Source organism: Nannospalax galili, unplaced genomic scaffold, assembly GCF_000622305.1.
Source record: "Nannospalax galili isolate Female #2095 unplaced genomic scaffold, S.galili_v1.0 scaffold772, whole genome shotgun sequence".
Classification (NCBI taxonomy): domain Eukaryota; kingdom Metazoa; phylum Chordata; class Mammalia; order Rodentia; family Spalacidae; genus Nannospalax; species Nannospalax galili.
Genome location: NW_008332097.1, coordinates 2,803,561 through 2,830,666, shown reverse-complemented (window position 1 = coordinate 2,830,666; position 27,106 = coordinate 2,803,561). Strand labels below are relative to the sequence as shown.

At 42.4% G+C, this 27,106-nt stretch overlaps 1 protein-coding gene and 2 pseudogenes across 2 annotated transcripts in view; all 3 read right to left on the bottom strand.

The window, feature by feature from the left end:
• Rbm47 (RNA binding motif protein 47) overlaps positions 1-27,106 on the bottom strand; it is a 192,475-nt gene that overhangs the window by 131,163 nt on the left and 34,206 nt on the right. For both annotated transcript variants that reach the window (XM_029560700.1, XM_029560699.1), the window contains exon 2: positions 22,239-22,325. The gene's annotated coding sequence lies outside the window, so the exon portion shown is untranslated. The remainder of the gene's footprint in view (positions 1-22,238; positions 22,326-27,106) is intronic.
• Positions 18,390-20,585, bottom strand: LOC103729250 (annotated as a pseudogene).
• On the bottom strand, positions 20,699-21,324 carry LOC115066739 (annotated as a pseudogene).

Sequence of the window (27,106 nt, the reverse complement as noted above, 5' to 3'; positions counted from 1 at the left end):
GCTCATGTATCTGGTGGCCTGAGAGTCACGTGCTAGGGAAGAAGCCCTGAGTGAGTCACTCAATAACTTATGACTGCTCAGTTCCTTCTGAGTTCACTTCCTGAAACAGCCTTCCTAGAGCACTTAGCCACCCTAAGTACCCACACCAGCTTGAGTTCTGGGAATGAGGCCCATCTCATCGGTTCCTGAACCCACATTCAGCTCTCTACACTCTAAAGCACAGCCACCAGGACTTCCTCAAACAACTCCTGCTCACGAGGGTTCTCCACAACAGCTGTGTGCAGACTCGATGTCCCATGGCCCAAAGAGTTAATCACTACATGGAGAGGGCTCTGGAAAACAGCCCAAGAGACTGTCCCAACAAAGGCAGGATGTGACCTGTGTAGAATCTATGAGAATACCAAGGTGTTCCCCTCTGTCATGAATTCCTCCCCTCAGAACCCAACTTTTTAATTTTTGTTTATTTTTGAGAAGGGTCTCATTATGCAGCCCTGGCTGGCCTGGAATTTGCTGTGTAGACTAGGCTGGTCTGGAACTCACAGAGATCCCCCTGTCTCTATCTCCCAGGTACTAGGATTAAAGGAATGCATCATGGCATCCAGGCCAGAAAATAGGATTTTTAAAACTTGGGACCAGCTGGAGAGGTAGTGCTTACCTTTAATCTTAAGGCTCAGGAAGCAGAGGCAAGCAGGCAGATCTCTGAGTTCAAAATCAGCCTGGTATACATAGGGAGTTTCAGGCCAGCCAGGGTACATAGTGAGACTCTACCCCAAATAATAATAATGATGAATATGATGATGATAATGATGATAACAGCAGCAACAACAAAATAATCCTATTCTCTTTTTCCTGATGTTCCTGTTAGCATTTCACACTTTTTAAGAACATGTGGAATAATCTTATGGTTAAAAAGTTAAAAAGAATATTGCCAAAAAAGAAACTAAAATCATTTGTTTGTTTGCTTGTTTGGGGGCTGTTTGTTTTGAGACAGTCTCATGTAATCCTAACTGGCCTGGAACTTGCTATGTAGATCAGGCTATCCTTGAACACACAGAGATCCTCCTGCCTCTGCCTCTCCAATGCTGGGATTAAAAGTGTTCACCCTCACCTTTCCTGGCTGAAAAACTAAATTCTTATCACCAAGTTTCAAATTCAAAGCTTGGCTCCCTTCCCCCAACCTCATCAGCATAAACTCAGGCTTAAACAGCCTGTTTTACTACCTGGGGATGAAACATAAAGGCAGACATGTGGGAGTCTACCCTACTCCCATCTCAGGTACTTAAAGAGATACTTATGGCCACATGACCTTACTCTGTCTGCCTTTCTACTTCATTCAATTCCAATAGCCTTAGATTTTCCACATGACTTAAATTAAGCTGGCCTTATATCTGAAAATGTACCACTTGGGGGCCTTTTATGCCTTTTTTCTTTTCACCTTCACATGTAAAAATACTATATGAGGGTATTAAGAACCAGGGACATAAACTAGGTGTGGTGGCACACTTGCCTTTAATCCCAGCACCCTGGAGGCAGAGGCAGGTGGATCTCTGTGAGTCTGAGGTCAGCCTAGTCTACATAGAGAGTTCCAGGCCAGCTGGGGCTACAAGGGAGACCCTGTCTGAAAAAAAAACAAAAACAAAAACAAAAACAAAACAAAAGAACCAGGGACTTAAGTTCTCTGTGCCTCAGTTCACCATTTGGAAATGGTGCTGTGACCAGGACTTTACTGCAATCACCAACAGACACCGTGTACACACAGTGTAAGCAAAATGTCTGGCACAAATAGGTGCTCCAAACAGAACAGCTGAAATCAACAAATCAAAATTCTAAATTTGATGGGCACAGTGGTGCAGACCTACAGCACTTGAGAAGCTGAAACCGGAGGACTGCTGTGAGTCTGAGACTAGCCTGGGCTGTATGGCAAGACCCTGGCTCAAAGAAAACAAAACAAAAAACTACATTAAATGGGAACTATTAATTCAGATTCTCTACAAAGGTGAAATTCTGTGTATACTTCTGAAAATACTGTTACTTAAAGGAGACCCAGATTATTGAATTTAGAGAGACGCCAAAGGAAAATCCAGGGCCCTTTCCTGGAGGTTATTCAAATCAGAGCACCCCTCACCCCATCTTAAATCCACACAAGCTCTGGCAGAAGCCTCCAGGGCATTTTTCCCTGATAGTCTTTCTTAGCCATCTGGGGAATCTCTGTTGGGAAAGTGGACTTTAGGGTAATTATTGGCCAACAAGAACACAGGGCATTTTTCTCCTAAACTTATCATTCCTATGCCAAAAATCTTACCTCAAGTCCAATATATACTTTTTGAGCCCATAAATGCTTTCGGAGCAATCCCAATTCTAATTCAGTCTAACCTCTAAAGTGCCAAATGCCACTGGCCTTTTCCCAATAGGAACTCTTTCTACCACTGGACTTAGTTTAACTAGCAAAGTCAGACAACTCCATTTCATAGATACTTTCTAAATGTATTTCCTTATACACTGAGATGGCTCAGCAGTAAAGGTGCTTGCCTCCAAGCCTGAGTTCAATTTCCAGGACCCACATGGTAGAAGGAGAGAACGCCTGTATATTGCCCTCTGACTTCCATGTGCAGGCTATGACATACATGCACTAAATAAGTAAATTAGCATTAAAAAATGAATTTTAAAATTTAGAATCTAAGTGACTTTCTTGTGCTCCAATCCTTTCATGGTCCAAATTACTTTCTGTTGTGAAAGATGATCAAATTGAACAACTGGCATTAGTTTCCTCATTTGGAACCTACGCTCTATTTCCCTCCTGGTTTCAGGGTTCCATGCATTCCTTATAACACAAAGATAACCTTGTAGACACCAGATCAGACTCCTAGACTCAGATCAGGCAGTTATGAGGGATGCTAATAAGGAGATTCAGTGACTATAACTGTAGGAACAGGAGCCGACAAGTGGTGGAGATTAAGAGGCCTTGAATGTTGGTGGCCAGTGTCCCCTCGCTAGTCAATTAACTGAGAACTATATTCACTGACATTCTCTGACAGGGACATTGTCCCCTCTTGGCCCTCATCACCCCTCTCCACAGCATGGCAAAGTAAGTGTGACTCAACCCTCAATATTCCCATGTTCCTGGCAGAGCAGCTCCACACCCATATGTTCAAGGAGTCTAGTGCTTTTAGAACACAGGAGCTCAAAGTGAGGGGCTACTGTTTTTTTTGCTAAATTTTGAGGCTTGTGGTGTTTATCACAACAAATATAGAGAACAGATTGTATAACAGTTTAACTAAATACATCTGAAACATTCAATTAACTTTGAAAAAAATTATTTGGAGACAGTATTTCACATTGTAATCCAGGTTAGTCCTGTAGCCTTCTGCCCCAGTCCCCCTGTTGTGCTGGGATTACAGGTGTGACCACCACACCCAGCTTAGCTTCTTTTGCTCCTAAAATGTATTACTTGACAGTACAAAGCATAGTTAACTCTTCAGATAATAATCATCCTCAGAACACTATCTTTTCTGAGGCAGAAGAGTTTTCTGGGCAATTCATCAACTGTCCACTTGGTACAGAGAATCTTGTCTAACTTGGGAAGAAAATGGAGTTTCACAATTGCAGCCACAAATGATACAACAATCAAATTATGGAATCAACATAGGCAGCCATCAATGGATGCATGGATGACAAAGATGTCTAAATGCACAATGGTGTTACATTCATTCATAAAGAATGAAATGCCATGCCATTGCTTGGAAATGGAGATCATCATGTTAAGCAAAATAAATGGAATCTAGAGGGAGAAAAAAGGACATGAAAACAAAAAGGGAGGCCAGACATGGTGGAGCACACCTATAATCACAGGGCTCAGGAGGCAGAGCCTACCAAAAGTTCAAAGTCAAGGTCATTTTCAGCTATATAGGGGGTTTGAAGTCAGCCTGGGCTGTATGAGACACTGTCTCAAAAACCAAAAAAGTAAGACGGTAAAAGGGGACTATTAGGAATATTGAAGATGAAAAGGCAGGTAGGGAAATAAAAAGGGACAAGAAGGCGTGAATACGATCAAAGTACATTACATGCATGTATGAAAGTAACATAACCATACCCTATACTTTTATACAATCTGTATACGCAAGGTTTTTTTTGTTTGTTTGTTTGTTTTTTGAGACAGGGTCTCCCTATAGCCTCAGCTGGCCTGGAGCTCGCTATGTAGACCAGGCTGGCCTAGAAGTCACAGAGATCTGCCTGTCTCTGCCTCCTGAGTGCTGGCCCTAAAGGTGTGTGCCACCATGCCCAGCTGCAAGTAACTTTTTAAAAAGTAAAACAAGATGGGTGTGATGGTGCACCTTTAATTCTAGCACTCAAGAGGCGGAGGCAGGTGGGTCTCTGTAAGTGAGGCAGTCTGGTCTACATGGTGAGACTTCCGTCTCTAAATAAGTGAATAAAGGAAGGAAAGGAAGGGAGGGAGGGAGGGAAGGAATGAAGGAAGGAAGGAAGGAAGGAAGGAAGGAAGGAAGGAAGGAAGGAAGGAAGGAAGGAAGGCAGGCACAGCGCCAGAGGTGGTGGATAATCACAAGAAAACAGAGTTTTCCAGACAGCTGGGCCGTGACTCATATGAACTCACAGAAATGATGACAGAATGCACAAGACCCATGTAAGCTCAAGCCAGACAAAACCCCAGCATAGAAGGGACATGAGTAAGAACCCCCATCCCTCCCTGAGGAACTACTGGCAACCAATGGCTGCTGGGAGGAAGAAGAGTCAGTTTTCTTTAAGGGTGTAATGTTGGGTAGGTTGACCAGGCTCCAGTGGATAGACCCACATTGAAGGGCATTTGGGGACACAAACTCTATTTGACAGGACACATATATAGGAACATGAAATCAGTTGGGGAGCAGTAAGGGAAGGAACAGATAGAAAAAGGAGTCTAAATATGATCAAAGTACCTTGTATGAAACTCTAAAAAAGTCAATTAAAAATAAATAAATAAATACATAAATAAATAAAACAACACACAGAAGGATCATCTGTTCTCTTTGCTTCCTGGACATCTAGGTAGTGCAGGAATGTTCTTGAAGAGTCTTAAACTGCTTACCATCACTAAAGGTTTATGCAAAACACTCTGGTTTCAGAATAGGTTATTTAGCAAGATTTCACACATCATTCAGTTAGACTCAGAATTTGTACATACTGGGAACTGATCCCTACCAAAAGCACTGTAATTACAGTCCTTGCTCTCCTCTTTTCTCACAGGAATCACATAAGCACGTAAGCAATACTCAACAGTGAGATTAAGAGCAACATAATGGGGCTGGAGAGATGGCTCAGCAGTTAAGAGCACACTGACTGCTCTTGCAGAGGACCCGGGTTCAATTCCCAGCACCCACATGGTGGCTGCGATCTGTGCTTAACTCCAGTTCCAGGGGAATCTGAAGCCCTCTTCTGACCTCTGCAGCATTGCATGACACAGGTGCACTCACATACATACAGGCAATACACTCATACACATAAAATAATAAAATATTTTTAAGAAGAGACAACACAAGCAGCCAGATCACTGCAAGACTCCCCAACTCCAGCCTGTTCTCTGCACTTTTCCCACCTTTACTTGTACCCTGCAGGCCGATCCAGGCATAGTCCACTCCCTTGCCTTGGGGCATCAGTTCAGCCAGTGAAGGCACAGGCAGATAGGAGGTTAGAAGTAGGGAAAGATCAGGGTGCTTGTTCCCAGGTTCCCTACCTTTGGGGTGACAGCAGGGTGGCTATAGCCACATGGGTTCTTAGCAGTACTTTTCAACCCTTCTTGGAATACCTGGCCTAGTAAACCTTTTATTTAGTTTCCATCAATTGTCCTGTTTGAGTGTACATGTTTCCTATTGAGAGTCTGAAGCATGGAGTACAGCTCAGTGGTACAGTGACATGTGGGGTTCTGGGTTCAATCAGTTCCTAGCACTGGAGAGAGAGAGAGAGAGAGAGAGAGAGAGAGAGAGAGAGAGAGAGAGAGAGAGAGAGAAAGAGGGGAAATTAGTTACTTCTCACCCCCCAAGACAACTAAGCAATTGTTTGGGAGTGGGGAGTGTCACCTTAATTGAAGGTTGTTTCTCCAAGGCTCTTAGAACTCATATCTAATGAGCACTCGAATTATGTCAGCACAGTACTAGGTGTTGGATATACAAAAATTCTCTGCTGGAGAACTGTAAGAGCAGTCAGTGCCTGGGTGCAGAAAGGTGGGGGGCTGCCAACAGGTCAGCAGACTCCTCTCAGGGGAAAGAAGCGAAAAGAAGTAGCAGAGGCTACCACAGCTCATGTCTGTGCCCAGACTGGACCCCTCTGGCTCAGTTCTTCACCACAAACATTAGTTCAGCTCTTCATTTGGTCTCTCAATAGTTTCCTTCGTAAGAGCTTCTTCCACCCCTAACTAGAGTCTTTGCTGCCAGAGTGATCTTTCCAAAACTGGGACCTGGTACGTCACTCACTACCACCTAGTTAGTAGGCAAAGTGTGACCTGTTCACTGCTGACCTCTTTGGTCTAATGCCTACTTTCATACCAGGCCCCAACAATTCCATACAGACTACTGACACACATTCTTCCGGCTTTGAATCCTTTCAGGTGTCTACACTGCTCCCTCTACCAGTTTCTTCTTCAACCTATGACCTACTCTCTGTATGATATCTACTCATGTACCAAAACAATTCAATTGTCACATCCTCTGTAAAGTCGTTTCACCACCCTGGTGGACTCTGTTGCTTCCTTGCTGTCCCTGCCTTCACTGATTGCCCTGTGCTCTCCTGCCCCCCCCACCCCCGCTTCTATCAGGGCATCTATGACACTTGAGTGTCTTTACTTCTGATTTCCTCTGCCTTCCCAGCACCTATCAGAGATCCTGGCACATAACTGGTGTTCGATACACACTGACAAAGAGAACTCTGTAAATTGTATAGACTATGTCAAGTTCAGAAAAAATGAAGCCAAAGAAAGTTCAGGATTGAAGGCTAGTGGCAGATTGGGGGCAAAGAATGGTAAAGAAGATTAATGCCAGGTAAAGACAGGTCACCATGGGTGGCCACAAGAAGAGCACGTGCAAGTGGTTTTCCTTTAAGATTTAAAAAAAATTCGTGTGTGTGTGTGTGTGTGTGTGTGTGTGTTGGTATGCCATGTCTGTGTGAGTGCCTGAGGAGGTCAGGTGTTGGATTCCCTGGAGCTAAGGTTACAGGCAGTTGTGAGCTGCCTAGTGTGGGTGTTGAGAACCAAACTCAGGTCCTCTGCAAGAGCAGTACCTGCTCCTAACTACCGAGTCATCTCTCCAGCCCCAAGTGCAAAAAAATTTTAACACAATACAACTTGTAAAGGAACAGCATCTCCGACAAAGCCCATGGAGAACCAAGATGAGAAAGCCTTTGAGAACGACTTTATGTCAATAACAATAATACAATAATAAAGTTGGGAGAATAGCTCAGTCATAGGCATAGAGTCACATTGCCTAAGATATACGAGATACTGGGTTCAATCCCCAAAACTATAAAAGTAAAGAAAAACACAAAGGATGAAGACAAAACCCTACATCACCCACAGCAAAAATCATTAGAAACTGAGGCTCCTTGTGGACCAGGCATTTCACATGAGATACATCTTTTAATCTTCACACAAATATTATAAACTAAGGCCAATTGTACCATTTCATAGACAAGAAAAACCAAAGCTTGCCAAGTTTAAAACATCAGTCCGTGGCCAGGCATGGTGGCGTATGCCTTTAATCCCAGCACTTGGGAGGCAGAGGCAGGCAGACCTCTGTGAGTTCTAGGCTAGCCTGGTCTACATAGCAAGTTCCAGGCCAGCTGGGGTCACAGGGAGACCCTGTCTCAAAAAATGCAAAAAAAAAAAAAAAAAAAAAAAAAAAAAGTCCAAGATCATACAGCTAGAGAACAGAAGTCCTGAAATTAAGCCCCAGTTTGCCTGATTTTCTTAGCTTTTGAACACAAAATGATGGTCTTAAAAGTATAAAATACTGTGAAATATAACAGAGACATTTACAATAAAATCAAATTGTGAATGATCCTTTTAATCAGCTGGCTTGTTTAAAATTTTTAAATTTGGGGGCTAGAGAGTTGGCTCAGCAGTTAAGAGCACTGGCTGCTCTTGAAGAAGACCCAGGTTCAATTTCTAGCACCCACATGGAAGCTAACAACCAGATTCCAGGGGAATCTGATACCCTCTTCTGATCACCATGGGCACTGCACAACACAGGTGAACTTACACACATGCAGGTAATACACTCACACACACATAAAAATAAAATTTTGTTTTAAATTAATTTTTTTTTTAATTTGGGATATGAGGTTTCTCTCTTTTAAGTAGAGTTTGTAAAGCAGTTGAGTTTGGCTTTCAAAATATATCAACAACTACTTGGGTTTGATAAGTTTTTTAAAAAATGGAATTATTACATATATTTTTTTTTTTTAAGAGAAAGGGCACCAGTAAGACAGACACCTTTTTTTAGCAGACAACTAAAAATGATGGTGTATATTCTCAGCACAATAACATACATCTCACCTTCATTGTCTTGAAAACTTTTAATTTTTTTTTTTAGACAAAGCATTTCATTACAGCTTTAACATACTCAATAAGAGTTTCCAGAGTAAAGATACATCTCTTTCAAAAGTGGCTATAAAATTTTCAGGTTCACTGTTGAATTAATACAGTTATACAATATTGAACTCAGTATAAGCTCTGTAAGACATTAAATTGGATGAGTTTTTAACCTTTAAAAAAGATCTCCACTTCATTTTAAAATACTGCTTCTTACTGCTGTATTTTGTTTCTTCATTGCTGTGACAAAATACTCTGACCAATACCAACTTGTGTGTGGGGGGGTTATTTTATCTTACATCTCCCAGGTCACAGTTCAACAGGGAGCCCAAGATAGGAACTCAAGGCAGGAACCTGGAGGCAGGAGCTGGAGCACAGGCCATGGAGGAACTCTGCTTACTGGCTTGCTCCCCTGCTCAGCCTGCTTTTTTATGCAACACAGGCCCACCTGCCCATGGGTGGCACCACAGTGGGCTGGGCCCTCCCACATCACTCAACAATCAAGAAGGTGCCCCATGGACAGAGCCACAGGCCAGTCCAATGACAGTAATTCCCCAATTAAGGCTCCCTCAACCCAGGTGTGTCAAGTTGACACTAAAGCTGTCCAGCACAATTGACCCCTTGTCAACTTGACACACAAACACATCACTATTAAACCACAACCTTTCCAATTCTTGTTGCCAAGATATGATATTAATATCACAACATAAGACAGTACAACCTTAAAAACCCCACAGTCCTTAAAAAAAAAATCCAAACACTTACAAGTCCATAGTCTGTTTTAAAAGTCTCAACTGTGGGTGGGCTTCTGTAAAATCCAAAACAAGTACTGTCTTATTTCAAAGGGAAGAATCGGGCACACCTAAGCAAAACCAAAGTCCAGCAAAGTAGCTCAAGCCTGGACATCTGGGATTCACTCACAATCTTCTGGGCTCCAAGGGGTTCTGACAGCTCCACTTCTGACTCTGCTGTGCACAGCACACACAGCTCATCTCGCAGACCCAGGCCAACTCCATTCCATACTTACTGCTGTCCTTGGTGGTCATCCCACAGTCCTAGCATCTCCAAAAAGCTTCATTCTCCACTGAAACTGAGGCTTGGGGTCTCCACTGAAACTGAGGCTACACCTTCACCAATGGCTTCTTCTTGCCTCTCCAGGTGCAAAGCCTCAGATTCTCTCCATGACCCCTTCAGTCCTGGGGTCTTAACTGCAACTGAAGCTGCACTTTCTCCTATGGCCTTTCCTGGAATCTCAGAGTGCCAAGCCTCAGCTGCTCTCCATGACCCCTTCACACTTTCAATACCAGAACCATGCAGGAGACTCTTACACATTACCAAGTCCTACTTCCAGATTGAGATAGAGGCTTGGGTCCCCTCTGGTGTGCTGACGCTGAGGAAATACCTTTCAGAAGACTTCACCACAGTGATGCTGGTCTCTTGTTACTTGCAGCTGATTTTTCAGCCCCAGCTAACCAGCATCAATTGTCCCAGTAAAGCAAAGGTTTTACTTCGGGTTCTGGTCTCTACTTAATCACAGCTGATTCTTCAGCCCCAGCCGACCAGAACCCATAGATTCGTAATTCAAAGTCTCACACGAACAGCTCTGATAGTCTCCGCTTCCCTTTGAAGATTTACAAGCCAGGCCTCCATCGTCTACAACTCTTTCAGCAGAACTGTTCCAAGTTCCACAGCAACAAACTCTGAGCACTCAATGGCTTTTCCAGCCCAAAGCTCCAAACACCTCCACAATCCTCCAACGTCAGGTCTGTCCCACATCACTCAACAATCAAGAAGGTGCCCCATGGACATGGCCACAGGCCAGTCCAATGAAGACAATTCCCCAATTGAGGCTCCCTCAACCCAGATGTGTCAAGTTGACACTAAAGCTATCCAGCACACTTACAGAAAGACTCATTGTTTTTGCTAATAACACTGAGATATTGGCGCATGCGTTTCTAATCTGTATGTATCTGATTATTACTAGTCATAATTGGTTGCACTCAGATCCTATATTTTATGATTTACTATAATATAGAACTCTGAAAAATAACTCTACAATCAACTTCTCTCTCTTTTTTTAGGTTTTTTTTAAACAGAGTTTCCCTGTAGCCCCAGCTGGCCTGGAACTTGCTATGTAGACCAGGCTGGCCTCCATCTCACATAGATCTGCCTGCCTCTGTCTCCCAAGTGCTGATACCAAAAGCGTGCACTACCACATCCAGCTCAGCCTCTCTATTTTCGTTCTTACTTTAAGTTGAGCTCATTGAGATGTTTTTATAAAGTGGGCTATGAAAACCCTGTGAACCATAACATGGAACCTGCTGCTCCAGTCCACAGACCAGGACTGCCCATGGGAAAGGTAATGGGATACATGGCTTTCAATTTTCTAGTACCTACACTTTAAAACAGGGCTGGAGAGATGGCTCAGCAGTTAAGGCACTGGCTGATCTCGCTGGGGACCCAGATTCAGTTCCCAGCACCCACATGGTAGCTCACCACCATCCGTACCAGTTCCAGGGGATCCAATGCCCTCTTCTGACTTCTGTAGTCATTGCACACATATGGTGCATTCATATACATGTAGGCAAAAGACTTGTATTCAAATAAATAATCTTTTTTAAAAAAAGTATAAAACACAGGTGACAACTTTAAAAACACACTTATTTAATCCAAAATATTCCAAACAGTACCAATATAAACAATAAGAAAAATCATTTTTTAAATTTATTGATTTTTGTTTTCATATGTATCGGTATTTTGCCTGTATATATGTAAGCGGACCACATGTGTGCAATGACCACACAAACCTGAAAGGGCATTGGATCCCCTGGAACTGGAGATATAGACAGCTATGAGTCACCATGTGGGTGCTGGGAACAGAACTCAGGTCCCCTAGAAGAGCAGCAAGCACTATCTTACCAATGAGCCATCTCTTCAGTCTACACTCACTCTTCTTTTCTTACTAAGTCTTCAAAATCTGATGTATTTTTCCATCCCAATTTGGATGCTAATTTTTCATCAGAAATATTAGATCAGTACTATGAGATGTACAGTCAAAAAATAGCAAACACACACACACCCTTATAAGTACATTTACTGCTCTAAATGTACTTACAAGTGTCCCAATAAAGTTATGTTTAACAACAACCAAAAAAATAAAAAATAAAAAAAACCTTAGACTACTTCTGTATTTAAATTAATTACAATCAGAAATCAGCCCAGGCACATTGGTCACACTATACCATTTCAGCATGGCAATGACCAGTTGTTTTTGCACTAGACAGTGCAGCTGCAGGTTGTGTCTTTGGGGTTTATTTTCTCTCACAGGCTAAAAACAAAAAGATGTGAAAGCCGAATAGAGCACCAGGTACTAAGGTATAGTGACTAGCCCCTCTTTACAGAGATCAATTGGCCGCATTCACTCCATTAAAGTTGCTCAACCTGTAGTTGAAAATTAGCAAAGAAAATGACTGTGGGCGACATTATTAATTCATTACATTGCTTTTCTAACAGATTTTACTTGGGGGGTCATTAAATGAATACCTAGCCCATGTGACTGTATTGCTTAAAGATTTTATTCCAACAAATCTTTGTTCGCAAAATTAAAGAAAGCTAAGAGGATTAGGCGTTTCCATGTTAGTTAAACTAAGAAAATGGAGTTTCTCCTATTTATTTTAAAACTTAGCTGTGTACACCAGGGGTAGCTGGTATGGAATGGAATTCATGTGCCAAACACAAAAGAAACTGGGTAAACAGCATCAAGTTCCTCTGGGCTCCATTCAGAGCACCAGAGCAGGGCTGTGATGATTAGGAACACAACTTTTATTGCACAAGTAAGAAAGAAACTAAATTACCCCATATATATTTCTAATTGTTTCATTAGACTCTAATAATAGACTCCAGCTTTTAAAGACCTGTGCAAAGAAAAGGTCTGCACATCCCCCTGTCCATGATTACCTCGCCTCACATGGCAGTCTCACTCAGCCAAAGTAACCACAGTGCTGTTTCTTTTCAGGTCCAAACCCACCTAAGCATCCACACTCCACACCAAAAGCAAACTTGGGCACCACCACAAGACAGAGGTGTTTCAACACATGATCAGGCAAGCCCTTAATGCTACTCCTCCAACAGTGGAGATCATGACAGGTCATCAAGCCCGGGGAAGGCAGATCTTCAGGGTGTACACAGAAAGTGATTTGTTCATGACTGATGCCCAACAATAGATATAATGCATGGCAGATAGTAGGATATCTAGAAATATGTTTTGAATGGGTAAATGAATGCATGTCAGAGCAAAAATACATTTAGAGCATGTGTTCTTTGGTGAGTTGGAAGGTGACAAGCAAGCTGCTCTTTCAGAGGACCCAGGTTCAATTCCCAGCACCCCCCAGGGTGGCTAATAACCATCTGTAACTCCAGTTTCAGGGGAATCCAGTGCTTTCTTCTGACCTCCACAGGCATTGCAGAACACTGGTTCACTTACATACATGCAGGCAGTACACACATACACATAAAATAAAAATAATAAATAAAATATTGTTTTAAAAAAGCCTCCAACTCCTCTCAACCTCCCCCACAGTTCCAATCATTTACCTATCCAATAAATATTTATTCAGCACTTTATGACAGGTATTGGATGCCAGAGAAGTAGGACAGAGGGACACACAGAAAGATGGAGAGGACAAGGAGGCTAGAAATATGAAGACAAAGTAAAGGGATTTCTCCTCCCCTCCAGCCACGTTTTAGACTTTAACTTGATCTCAACAAATGGGATAGGGTAGAGCATTCGCCACCTCTTGAGACTTAAAGACCATTCAACACTTTTGTTGTTCGTTAAGACAGAATCTCATGCATCCCAAGCTGACCTTAAGCTCACTATGTAGCTGAGGATGGCCTTGAACTTGATTCTCCTGCCTCAGCCTCCCAAGTGCTGAGCTGAGATTACAGGTATGAACCACCATGCTTACATTTTTTCTTAACCCTCTGAGCCTTGGTTTCTTTGTCTACATAATGGGCACAACACCTTGTAAATGTGAGAATTAAATGATATGTTGGGATGAGGAGAGATGTTGGGGTGATCCTCATTAGGATCAGACAAGTAGATTAAACGGCCCCTTTGGTGGCACTGTAGTCTATCTATATTGTTCTATGAGTCAGTATTGTGCCAGAATCTCACCTTTGCTGGCCTACTAGTTCCTGGGACCTGGCTACATCAATAGGGAAGGAGAGCCAGTGTCTGTCTCACTGAATTCCCACGCCTTTGACAGGTGCACACAGTTCTCCCAGTCCTGCATCCGAGAACCTGCAACTCCAAGAACCAATGACCCAGCAGACACAAAGCCACAAGGGGTACTGAAGAGTGGCCAAAGAGGGTTGTCAGATAAAAGGCAGGATGCTCAGCTATGGGTGAATTCAGACAAAGGGGAAACTCAAGGGGGCCCACAAGATGCTAGCTCTCCTGAAGCTTCCTCATTTAAAATTCAAGGGCAAAATTATTCTGGAACACTGGTCCTTTCAGGAGTCAATGTCACAACTGGGATACTCAGAAGTAACAGAAGACAAAATCAAGAAGTCCTTATGCATGCCGAATCCAAAGTAAACCTTTTCCACAAAGAAGACCAAACACAAGAAGGGCTGGGATAGGAGAAGGAACTATGACATTCCTCAAAAACCAGGAAAGCATAGAAGGCATAAGTGACTTTTTTCCTGAGATGCACACCTAAGGTCATGGACCAAAATGAGAACATAAAACTTCCAAGGTGTGGTAATAGCTAGGCTGTCCAGTTCTGTCTTTGTTTCTGAGACTGGGTCTCACATAGCCCAGGCTGGTCTTGCACTGCTAATCTTCCTGCTTCCACTTCCTGAGTGCTGGGTTTAAGGGCATGTAGCATCGCCCTTGGAAGAGACTAGACTTTGATCAATGACTGACAAACTTAATTTTGTTACCAGTGTCTTCATTCTCTCTGATGTCCATCAGAGTCTAGTAGTCAGGACACAGAGCCCAAAGAAAGATTTTTGGTTTTTTTCTGAGACAGTGTTTGTACTTTGTAGACTAGGTTGGCTTTCAACTTTTGATCCTTCTGCCTCAGCCTCCTAAGTGCAGAGACTACAAACATGTGCCACCATGCCTGTCAAGGATTCTGTCTGTCCTGGCCCAAGAAAGAAGAATGCATGCTGAGTTTGTAAGAGAGAATGGGCAGATCAGAGGACAGGCTGAAGAGCAATAAGAAATTGGAGCACTGCAGACCCTCCCAGGTACCAAGACACCCTGCCATGCTTCAGTAGTGACTGCACTGGAATTTGGGTTGGCAAAAAAAAAAAAGAGAATAATGCTATACTCTTTCAATACCTTCAGGGACGCCATCAAAAACTTCTAGTACAAAGCTGGGTACAGTGGCACAGGCCTATAACCCAAGCACTCAAAACACTTAGGCAAGATCACAAGCTAGAGGCTAACAGGCTATACAGCCAAGTTTCAAGACAGCCTGCACTATACAGTGAGGCTCTGTCTCCATGATGATGATGATGATGACAACGACAATGATGATGATGATATAATTGGGCCTGGAGAGATAGCTAAGCAGTTAAGAGCATTCTTTAGTTACAGAGGATCTTACACCCTCTTTTGGCCTCAGTGAGCACTGTATGCACACAGTGCACTTACATGCAGGCAAAACACTCATCTATATAAAAAAATACTAATCTGGGTGTGGTGGCACACGCCTGTAGTCCCAGCACTTGGGAGGCAGAGGCAGGTGGAGCTCTGTGAGTTCAAGGCCAGCCTTGTCTACATAGTTGTTGGGGTCCTCTGTTATGCAAGTAGAAGTCTCTTCACGTCCGGATAGCTCACGAGCTCGGAAAACCATGTGCTGCAGATTCCTTCATAGCAGAGTGCCTTCCTGGCATCCTCCCTGACTCTTCTTTTACAGTGCTCACCACAAATACATGCCCTCTGGCACAGGAGTTACCAGGTTTTAATCAGGCATTGTCTGATAGCCTGATAGAAGCCCACTGCCCTATGTAAATGAGGCATCCTAAAAGTACCTATCCGCTAAGACTTGTTCTGCTGTCTCTACACTATAAATAGTCCTAGTTTTACCCCGATAAAGTTGGAGCTGGATCACTTAGACTTGGAGCTGGAGCTGAATCACTGAGATCTGAGCTGAGTCACTTGTCTTGAGCTGTAACACTAAATCCTGTGATCCAGTCTCCCCGGGGGGCGCTATTCCTCCATTATCGTCCCACGGATACCCCAGCTTTCACTGCCTCCGTGCTCTTCCCTGTGGAGTTCACTGGCCAGGAACTCCGCAATCCTGAGGAAAGGTACAAGGGTGTAATAGAGGCGGGATTCTGACTAGATAATACTCCAGTAGCAGAGGAAGCTCTCCTCTCCAGAGAAGTGTGTAGCCATCAGCTACAGCCAGCATCAGAGAAGTCTGCGTACCTGCCGTTTCCAGAGAGGCACGGCCGGCCAGGCCAGACAGCGGCTAGCCAGCGGGACCAGAACCACGGTGGGAGAGTGCACGCACACCTGACCCTGGGCCACATCCAGAGTGCCCGCGCCCGGGAGCCCAGGCACGCTCCCCACATCGCTTGCGGCCAGACTCACGCCGAGACTAGCCAGGTGTGGCGGAGACCCCAGGGTGCCTGCACACACCACGCCGGGGGTCCAGCAACCCGCCCCATACATAGTGAGTTCCAGGCCAGCTGGGGCTACAGGGAAGCCCTGTTTGAAAAAGACCAAAAAAAAAAACCCCACAAATTTTTAATAACTTTTTTCCAATTTTTTATTTATTTGATTTTTATTTTATGTGTATGATGTTTTGCTTATACATATGTAGGTATACCACATGTGATGTCTGTGGAGGCCAGAAGAGGGTATCAGATCACCTGGAACTGGAGTTATAGACAGCTATGAGCTTCCATGTGGGTGCTGAGGACCAAACCCAGGTCTTCTGCAAGAGCAGCTAGTGTTCTTAAGTACTGAGCCATCTCTTCAGTCCCCAGAAATAAATAAATTTTAAAAATAATAATGATAATTGATCAGGCATAGTGACACACCCCAGTAACTCAGCACTTGGGAGGTAGAGACAGGATGATCAGGAGTTCACGGTTGTCCTTAGCTACATACCAAGCCTGGACTACAAGAGAGCCTTTCTCAAAACAAAACAAAACAAACAAAACAACAAATTCTCAAAACAAAACAAAACAAACAAAACAAAACAAAACAAAACAAAACAAAACAAAACAAAACAAAACAAAAAATCAGTGAAAAGCCAGGAATCATCCATATCTGGAATCCCAGCACTTGAGAAGCTGACATGTGATTGAGAGTCAAGATCAGACTAAGCTATGTCCAAAGAAGACCCTATCTCCAAGAAGGGAGGGGAGGGGGGGGACATCAATGAAATATTAGCCATACCATAACATGTATGAACCCCGATATGATGTCAGGTCAAAAAGACTGGATACAGGGCCAGAGGGTTGACTCAGCAGGTTAAGATGTTTGCCCCCAAGCCTAACAGCTTTGATTCCTGGGACCCACAGGGCAGAAGGAGAGAACGGAGTCCCATAGATTGTCTTCTGACTTCTATGCATGCACACCATGACATGCACTCACGATCAAATAAATAAACAAAATACAATTTAAAAGGGCTAGATGTAAAAGGTCACATGTTGCATGATTCTATTAATATGAAATACCTAAAAGAGGTAAACCAGTTAGGCAGAGAGCTTGGGTGTGAGGTATCCTTCATGAGTGCTAAAAAATATGCTGGAACAAGGACCTTCAAGATGGCTCAGCAGGTAAAGATGCTTGCCATCAAAGCTCATGCCCCGAGTTCAATCCCCAGGACCTCTTTGGTAGGAGAGAATTGATACATGTCTCTTCATTTCCAGAAGCCAGGCCAATTCAGAATCTTTGACCTTTGATTAAAAGGTCAATTTTCCCCAAATCTTTAAATCTTCTTTTCTTGTCCTTAGTTTTTCCCTAGATTAAACAAATTTTGTTTAGGGATTCTACCAAAAGCAGCACTGATGCGGATTGCACTGGAAGTGTCATTTCACAATCACTGGCTTGTTTTTTTGATTGTTGTTTTGTCTTTTTGAGACAGGGTCTCCCTGAAGCCCCAGATGGCCTGGAACTTGCTATGTAGACAAGACTGGCCTTGAACTCAAAAAGATCTGTCTGCCTCTGCCTCCGCCTCCCAGCATTGGGATTAAAGGCATGTGTGACCACGCCTGGCTGCTTCTTTTCCTCTAATTCACATGACTATCACACTTTTAAGTGATTATCACACTTGATAATGCACTTATGGACTGCATCACTTGAAGACTTCTTTTGTTTGTTCATTTGACCTCTCTTGGATATTCATAAAGCCATTTTTTTTGAGACAGGGTCTTACTATGTACCTCTGGCTAGACTAGAACTCATTATGTAGAGCAGACTGGCCTCGAACTCAAAGAAATCCACCTGCTTCTGTATCCTGAGTGCTGGGACTAAAGGTATGTGCCACCGCTTTAGCAAATTAACATTCTCTTATCAAACATTTTTTTTTCAAACTTAAAAGGGATTTGTGATTTCCTATATATATTTAGCTTGTAAATACAAGACTGTAAATGTATTGAGACAATTTCTGTTAAAATTTTCATTGTTTCACTTCAAGTACTGCACAAGTTAAAATCTGATAAAGGATTTACATTCAGTTATCTGAAACTCCCCATCTCAGACTTCTGTTTTAATGTGGCAGATAACTTCATCTCCATAGATACCACCAGCAGGAAAGTCTCTTCTTATGGCTTCTAGGACTTTCATTAATTAGTATACAGAGTTTTCATTTTCTATGTCACTGTCATTATCATTGCTATCTTCGTCACTTTCTAAGGGTGTGCCTGTGGCAGCTGAAGCACCTTTAGTTTCTCAGTCAAGAGGGAAAAAGCCAGTTCCACTGAAAGTGTCTTGTCTCTGGTAGAAGAGTACATAATGCTGCTTTGGACACAATTTGGTCTTCGGATGCAGTGGAGACACTACTGCCATCAAAATAGTACCATTTCCCATCATCTTTATTTTCTGCAAAGGCAGTATAATGTCCTCTTTCCATGCCTCCATAGTAGTTCAAAACAGCAATCAAATTATAGTGGCAATGGCCTGCATTGGATTACTTAGGAATTCTAACATATCCAAGTCATTGATAGGAAAATCAACTAAAGTATCTAACTTGTCTCTCATGTATCAACTATAAGAAAACCGCTTGAGATGTGCCACCAGTACTGGAGGCAGGGACCATAAATCTAATTTTTTGTGGCTTGCTGATGTTCTTTACAATTTGGACAATACCAGAGATCTTCAGCACCTAGTTTTTCTTTTGTGGTAAAAAGTTCAATGCAATCTTTTAACTTCACAAAGGGTTTTTTTGGAGGTTTATATTCCACACTTTCATGTTTTTCAGAATCTTCGGCAGCATTTTCATCAAAGTATCTCTTTTTTTCAAATCAGGATCCCAGTCCAGAGCAAAAAAGATCTTTCATCCAGCCTAAGCTGTCTATCATCAAATCTTATATGCCTGGTATCATCTTTGATGTAATTGATATCAGTATTGCCTAAGTTGTTCAACTGGAATGTAAACAATCGTTTTTTGTGTCCCATGAGTTGACCTTTGCAAGTTTCTTCAGTACACAATCCATTTTCAGAATCATTATCTCCTCCAACTGAATCTTCAGACCGACTATTTTCATTCTGAGGGAAGTTCTTGATCCCGGCTGGATTCATCATCTGGTTCATCTGTTTCCATTTCACTTGGTGAGCCTTCCTCATGTATGCCATTCGGGCCATTCCCATTAATATTTTGGTCCTTACAGCAATGTAGGGATCCTTCCGTTTCTTCAGTTTCAGTAAGTATCTTGACATACCGGCACATTCTCAAAAGTAGGAGATTATAGAGTTTATCTTCAGTATTGTTTCATGGAACAACCATAAAAAAGGCTGACCAAAAAGTGAAGAGCCAGTATGGTGGGTATAACTTGAATGCTTGAACTTTTCTCTTAGGCAAACAGGAATAACCACATGTTCTGTGTCTTCTGTCCTGTTGATATTAATTTCAAACACATAAATATCATCCCGCTCCATAATAGCACTAGATTTTCATCCATGGTAAATATTCTGTGAAATCTATGATTGTATATATCAGTAACTATCATCTTCTTTGCAGGCACCCCAACAGAGCAGACAATGCTGTAAAAAGATCTAGTTTATTCCCAATTTTGGGCACAATAACTTTGTACTGCATAGGTTTAGTAAGTGGATCCATCCTAACTAAATAAACTTCCAAGCTATGTTCTTTTTTCATGGGCAATGGAAGTGTCAAGTAACAAAAAGGGTCAAACGTTACTGAAATCTTAGCACACTCAGGACACACTAAAGTTGATTTGAAAAGGCCATGAAATATATCTACTATGACAGAATCATTTCTTTTTGAATGGTTTTCCCAGGCTTCTTCAGCAACTACTTTGTCTGGCCTTCCATCCGCATCTTTTAGTTCTATGTATGGTTTTTTCCTAATTCTATTCAAATCCTCATGAAGTACATCTAAGAGGAAAGCTAACAGTTCTTGACAGTCCTGCTGTTGACATCTAGAGAACTGAGGTGCAGAGCGTCTTTCTTGTGTCTTAAAGGCTCTTGGGGTGATATAGCTAAACTTTCCAGACCACATTTGTTTGATGAGTTCAGCATATGACTTAGCTATTTCACCTCTCATTCCTAAGGGATTGTCAAAATTTAGTTCTTCTTAGTAATTATCATTGAGGAAATACTCAGTAAGTGGAGGTGTGTTGCTCAAACACTGAATAGCTGAGTTCATGAAACACGTATTTCCCAAGTTACTTAAGCCACAGAGGCCTGGCTGTTCATTGTTTCTTCCAGGTTCTGAATAATCATAGTTCTTATAAGCAGTGTATGATGGGAGACAATAATTTGAGTTGTTCACATTTCTGTTGTTGATGTTGTTATAATTATTTGATAGAGATGAAGGAGAGATCTTTGGTAAAGTTGAAAAATTAGATGCACCTGGGGACTTAGGCATAGAAGGACCCCCTTGGCCACATTCCATCTTCATTTTTCTGTTCTATCACTAACACCTGTCCTTGGTATAAGCCAGCATCCTGAATGGTGCTGTCCAGTTTATTCAGTGGTTCAAATGTATTACTCATATACTTGTTCCACAACCTGGTCTCCTTTCCATCTGGAATATTGAAGATTTTTCTTATTTCCTTTTCAATCATATCTATTGTGTCAGCTTTGCTAAATCTCTGAATTACCACACTGTTCATGTTTCCATCCTCTCAGAGCGTCAATTCTATGAGACATACTTCTACTTTGCAGTGCTTTACAAACATACCCTGTTCCACCACCTTTCTTGCTATTGGCTCTTGACCTTCCATCAATGTGTACCAGCTGACAAGTTTACTCCAGCCTTCAGTTGGCAACAATATGTAATCTAATTAATCGATCAGATGCTCCTTAAGTGACTGGGCAACACCATCTTTGAGAAGTCCAGAGTTATCGATTGGTCCAGGATATACATTTTGATCTCCCATCTGGTATTTGTCTCAACTGTCAAAGCCAAAATATTTTTTCCACTGTTTGAACCACCAACTACCTACTAAATACCAAGTGTTCTTTTTGCGGAGTGAGGTTCTGAGCAGTGTCGTGATGTCAGAACGCTGGTGTCCATGTCCATGGCTCCATATTCTGCCATCTTCTTCCACTAGCAGAAAAGGAGGTGGCAGCGATGGCCCAAACATTATTTAAAAAAAAACAAAAACACATCAGGGCTGGGCGTAGTGCATCTCTGTGAGTTCAAGGCCAACCTAGTCTACATAGTGTGTTTCAGGCCAGCTGGACCTACAAGGTGACCCTGTCTCAAAAAGAACAAAAAGACCAAAATGACAAAAAAAAAAAAAACCCTCATCAGTCACATCAATAAAACCACGTAAGATACCACTCACCAAAGTCATTAGGATGGTGGTAAGGAAGGAAAGAAGAGAAGAAGGAGAGAAGGAGGGAGGGAGAGCCAGAGGGAGGGTGAAAAAGAGGGACAGAGAGAGAAAAAAAGAAAGATACTGACAAAGATGTGTAGAAATAAAGTGAAACCCATTGTGCACGGCTAGGGGCAATGTAAAATGGTCCCATCATGTGGAAAATGGTATGGCAATTTCTCCAAACTAAAGAGAATTAACCACATGATCCAGAACAAATGGAAGCAGACTTCAAGAACCAAGAGGCAAGCAGCACCAACTCATAGGCATATTAATCACAACATCCCAAAGATAGAAACAGCCCAACCATTCATGGGTGGATGGCTGGATAGATAAAATGTGTTCTATACATAAAATACAAATATTATTCTGTCTTAAAATGAACAAAACTTGAACACAAGCTACATGAATGAACTTTGAGCACATTATGCTATCTTAAATTAGCCAGTCACAAAAAGATAAATACTAAACTGGGCTTGCGATGCAAGCCTGTAACCCTAGCACTCAAGAGGCCTTAGTCAAGAGGATCTTGGATCAAAACCAGCTGGGGCTACAGGGGGACCCTAAAAAAAAAAAAAAAAAAAAAAAATAGAAAGAGAGAAAGAAAAAGATAAATAAATGTGATTCCACTTACATGCAGTAGTAGAGTTGTCAAAATCCTAAAGGCTGAAGTAGAACAGCGGTTGCCAGGGGTGATGGAGTGGGTTTAATGGGCTTCAGTCTGGAGAAAGGAAAGGATTCTGGTGAGGGATGATGATAATGGTTACACAATACTGAAAATGAGTTTAATATCAATGAACTTTCCTCTCAAAAATGATTAGGGCATGGTGGCGCACGCCTTTAATCCCAGCACTCGGGAAGCAGAGGCAGGTGGATCTCTGTGAGTTCAAGGCCAGCCTGATCTACATAGTGAGTTCCAGGACAGCTAGGGCTACAGGGAGACCCTGTCACAAAAAGACAAAAAAAAAAAAAAAATTAGGTCAGGGGGCTGTGGGTAAAGGTGCCTGCCACTAAGCAACAGAACCCACATGATGGAGGGAGAGAACCAAATCCCGAAAGGTGTCCTCTGACCTCTACAAGTACACTAAGGCACATACACACACCCACATATGCAAACTAAATAATAAATAAATAAATAAATTTTAAATTGTAATGGTTAGAATTGTGTATAATTAATATATGCTAATAAAAACATTAAAAATGGTTAGGAGAGCTGAGAGTATCGTTCAGTGGTACAGCACTTGCGTGGCATGCAGTGAGGCCTGGATTCTATCCAGCATTGAAGAAAAACCAATGAAATTGATAGATTTTCTGTTATGTATATTTTACCTCACTAGAAAAGCTCTTCCGAAAGAATCTCTTTTCAAGTTGAGGGTTATTGTGCGTGCCTTTAATCCCAGCACTTGGGAGGGAGAGGCCAATCTCTGTGAGATCTAGCCCAGCCTGGTCTATATAAGTGGGTTTCAGGCTAGCTGGGACTACAGGGAGAACCTGTCTCAAAAAACAGAACAAAACAAAAAAAGAATCGGTTTTTCTTTGGGTGGCAGTCAAAATGCAGGTGCCCTAGCCAGGCCTGGGGGTTGGTAGTACACACCTGTAATCCCAGCTACTCTGAAGGCTAAGCCAGGAGAATCACAGGTTCAAGCCTGCCTAGACTACAGAGGGGAGTTTAAGGACAGCCTAGGCAACTTAGACCTTAATTCACACCGAAGCATAAAAAGAATGTTGGGTATATGGCTCGGTGAGAGGGCATTTGCCTAGAATGCGCAGGTCCTAGGTTCAATTCTCATGACATACATACACACATACAAGCAGTTCCCAGGCTTTGTACCCAGATCCCTATTCTGCAGATCTGGGGTGAGGAACCTGAATGTTTAGGACCAGCTGGGTATGACTGATGTGGGGGCTCAAGTTTCACACTAAGGCCTTCCTGTTCCTTCATGTAGACCCCCATATAGCATTCTGAACCTAGTTATTAACAAATCTAGTATCAATGAAAACAATCTGGAGTATACCACTATACAAACTTTAAAATAATGTTTACTCAAGTGATCCAACTTTATGAACGCATCCAACAATACCTGAGCGAGGGAGGGACCACAGAAGCCAATTCACCAGTGCCTGTGTGCTCACTCATTGAAGCAAATCCCTTATAACCCAGGGCTTGGGGAACCATTTTTCTCCTCCCCACTTCCACACACTTCAACTATGACAACTATTAGAGTTTCTACTGTGGCCCCTTTCTGCCACTGAATAAGAGTCACAAGTTCAAAAGACAGTCCGTTTTGCTAGAGTCAGGATCCTTCTCTTGACTTGAAAGTGACAAAAGCCACGAGTCATAGAACAAGGCCATGCTTTCTGAAGGATTTGTAAGACATCTTTTGTACTGAGATAGCAAATCTGTCTGTAGTGACACTGGACCAATATAGGAATAGTCAAGGCCTCTGTAACCTAGCAGTCTTGCAAACAGAGGGCAGAGCTCAGCTGGAAAGCTTTCAGTGTGTGGATACCTGGACTATCAGTGTACAAATGGCCTTGCCAAGCCAGATCTCAAACCCATTTCCTTTCCTTTCTCCCATCCCTTCCCTTTATAGGTGGTCAGCCATCCTTTGCTCACTGCTCCTCACACACAATCTGATGTATCACTGCTGCTGTCTTTGCTCAGGCTGTTCATGCTATAGACTGCATTGCTCCAAATCCTTGCTGCTTTCTCCTGCCACCTCCTTCAGAAAGTCCTTCAGATTGCCTCCCTCCATTACCTGCATCACAATAACTTTTCTGTAACTTTTATCACTCTCTGCCTTGATTTCGCCTTATACCATTTACCATTTTCTAGGCTTCATGGTTTTACATCACTTAGAAATGTTTTGAGGTTGAAGACTGAGAATTATTGTATGATTAGTCTTGTATTCTATCTTTTTTGGCAGGCACCTCAAGGGTCCATGCAAACCTTTGCTAACCAAACTCCAAGGTCTCATAGCTAATAGATGTGGAGCCTCGTTCCAAAGCCCATGAACCTCACCATGCACTATCACTGGCTTATCACTAAGAATTCTTCAGTTAGCCTTGGAAGATGAAATCATCAAACCACAGCTGCAGAATTCTCATTCAGAAAAACAGAAAATTCATTGCCAAGAAACAAGTAAGAAAAGTACTTGTTTTTTTTTTTTTTATAATAAGTACTATTATTACTTTTATTTATTTTGAAATGGAGATGGCCTCATTTCTGCAGTTGATATTTAGAAGTTCATCTACTCAGTTACTCTTTGCTTGTCTGCCTGGAGCTGGTGTGGATGCAATCACTTTACATTCCACAAACCAGAAGTCTGAGAGATAGAAGCCAAGGAAAAATGCAAAGAAGCACAGTGTGTGGGGCAAGAGACATAAGCAAAGCTCAGCAAATGGCTAAACAGAGTATTTTGGAGACGGAGGTGATGGTCCTTGGAGCCATTCCTTCTGTCACAGTACAGATGGAACCTGCTGGTATGTAGAGAAGAGGGCGGGGAAAGTAAGAGCAAGAGGGAAAAAAGAAACTTGGAGCAGAGCAGGAAGAGGTGTTGTTCAGGGAACGGATGCTGGGGCCACAAAAGTCAATTATTGCTCATCTCATGGAGTGGGAGAAAAGAAAGGAGAATTCCTGGTTTTTAAAAATAAAGCCATTTTGTCCATGTCACCTTCCTCCTGGCCCAGACTACACAGAACTCTTCCTCTGGCCATATTATGATTACTTATACAGTGTGTTCATATTCTAGCAAGGGACTGGCAAACATTTTTTTTTTAGGTGGTCAGATTATTTTAGGCTTTTTTTCTTTTTTTCTTTTTTTTTTTTTTTTTTTGGTCTTTTTGAGACAAGATCTTCCTGCAGCTCCAGCTGTAGCCCAGGTGGCCTGCAACTCTATGTAGACCAGGCTGGCCTTGAACTCACAGAGATCCATCTGCCTCTGCCTCCTGAGTGCTGGTATTAAAGGCCTGCGTCACCTCCCCCGGTGATATTTTAGGCTTTTTGAGCTATAGAATTTCTACCAAAACTACTCAAATCTGCTGAGTTATGCACGATCATTGAAATGTAAATTTCACATAAATTTTTAAGTGTCACAAGATTATTCTTTTGGAACTCAAAAAACAAAGAATCAAGAAAACAAATTACCCAATGAAAAGATGGGCTGAAGCTCTAAACAGAGAGTTTGCAAAAGAAGAAATAGAGATGGCTAAGAAATACCTTTAAGAGTGTTCAACATCGTTAGTAATTAGGGAAATGAAAATTAAAATCACCTTAAGATTTCATCTTACCCCAGTCAGACTGACTAAGATCAAGAGAACAAATGCTGGCGAGGGTGTGGGGAAAGAGAAACGTTCATTCACTGCTGGCAGGGTTGCAAACTTGTACAACCCCTATGGAAAGCAGTGCGGAGAACGCTTAAAAAACTAAAAATGAACTTACCATATGACCCCGTTATACCACTCCCTGGCATACACCCAAAGGACTCATCCTATTGCAGAGACACTTGTACAACCATGTTTGTTGCTATTCTTTTCACAATAGTTAAGAGATGGAAGCAACCTAAATGCCCCTCAACTGACAAGTGGTTAACAAGAAAACAGTGCCAGATAGGAGAAACCTTCCTTTGAATTGTTGATCAGGGCAGTCCAAGAGACTCCTAAAATTATACAGGCTATTGCCACAGCCCTTGATTGCCTCCCAGAACTTGATGGTAAGACCCTATTATTGAAGACAGGGCATACTTTGGACACAGGATTTGGAGCAATAGAGCTGGACCTGGGAGCCACCTTCCCTGAAGGCCAGCTCTCATAGCTCTGGAGAGTACTACTGTTCTCATTTATTTCTCCATTGTTGTGACAAAATACTCTAACCAATACCAACTTGGGGAGGAAAGGGTTTATTTGGTAAAGTGTAGTTCTGTAAATATAACCAAATACACATACCTGAAGAGGCCATAGATCTTAGAGAAAGCTCAAGGCTCTCACATCCCTAGACAAATATAATTTCTAACTATCTGCAAGTATCCCTGTCACCACCCATCAAAACAGCTTCTTTTTCAACAGACAGAGATTATTACAGAGTTTCACAACTTGTCATACACAGAGATTGTCTGTGAATTGCCCAAGCCTAAGTGGCACATCTACGATGCAACCTAAGGCTCTACACCTAAGGCTCACAGAACATAGAACAAGAGAGGAAGAGAACACTAATACATCTCTCAATTCTCATCAATGAAGTTCCCTCATGCAACAGACGACCAGGAACACAAAGGGTCACAAATAGCCAAAACATAGAGAGTGAGTGTCTAGAGAGCGTGGGTCCTTGGACAGGACTCCTATATTAAAATCCAACCACCCATGGCTGAGGGTCCATTGAAGAAGGGAAGGCAGAAAGATTTTAAGAGCCGGGGAGGAGGTGCATGACCATAAGGATATAGAGTCCTAGAGGCTCCAAGGCCTCTTCTCAGATGAACCTACAGCAATGATGTCAGCACGCACAAA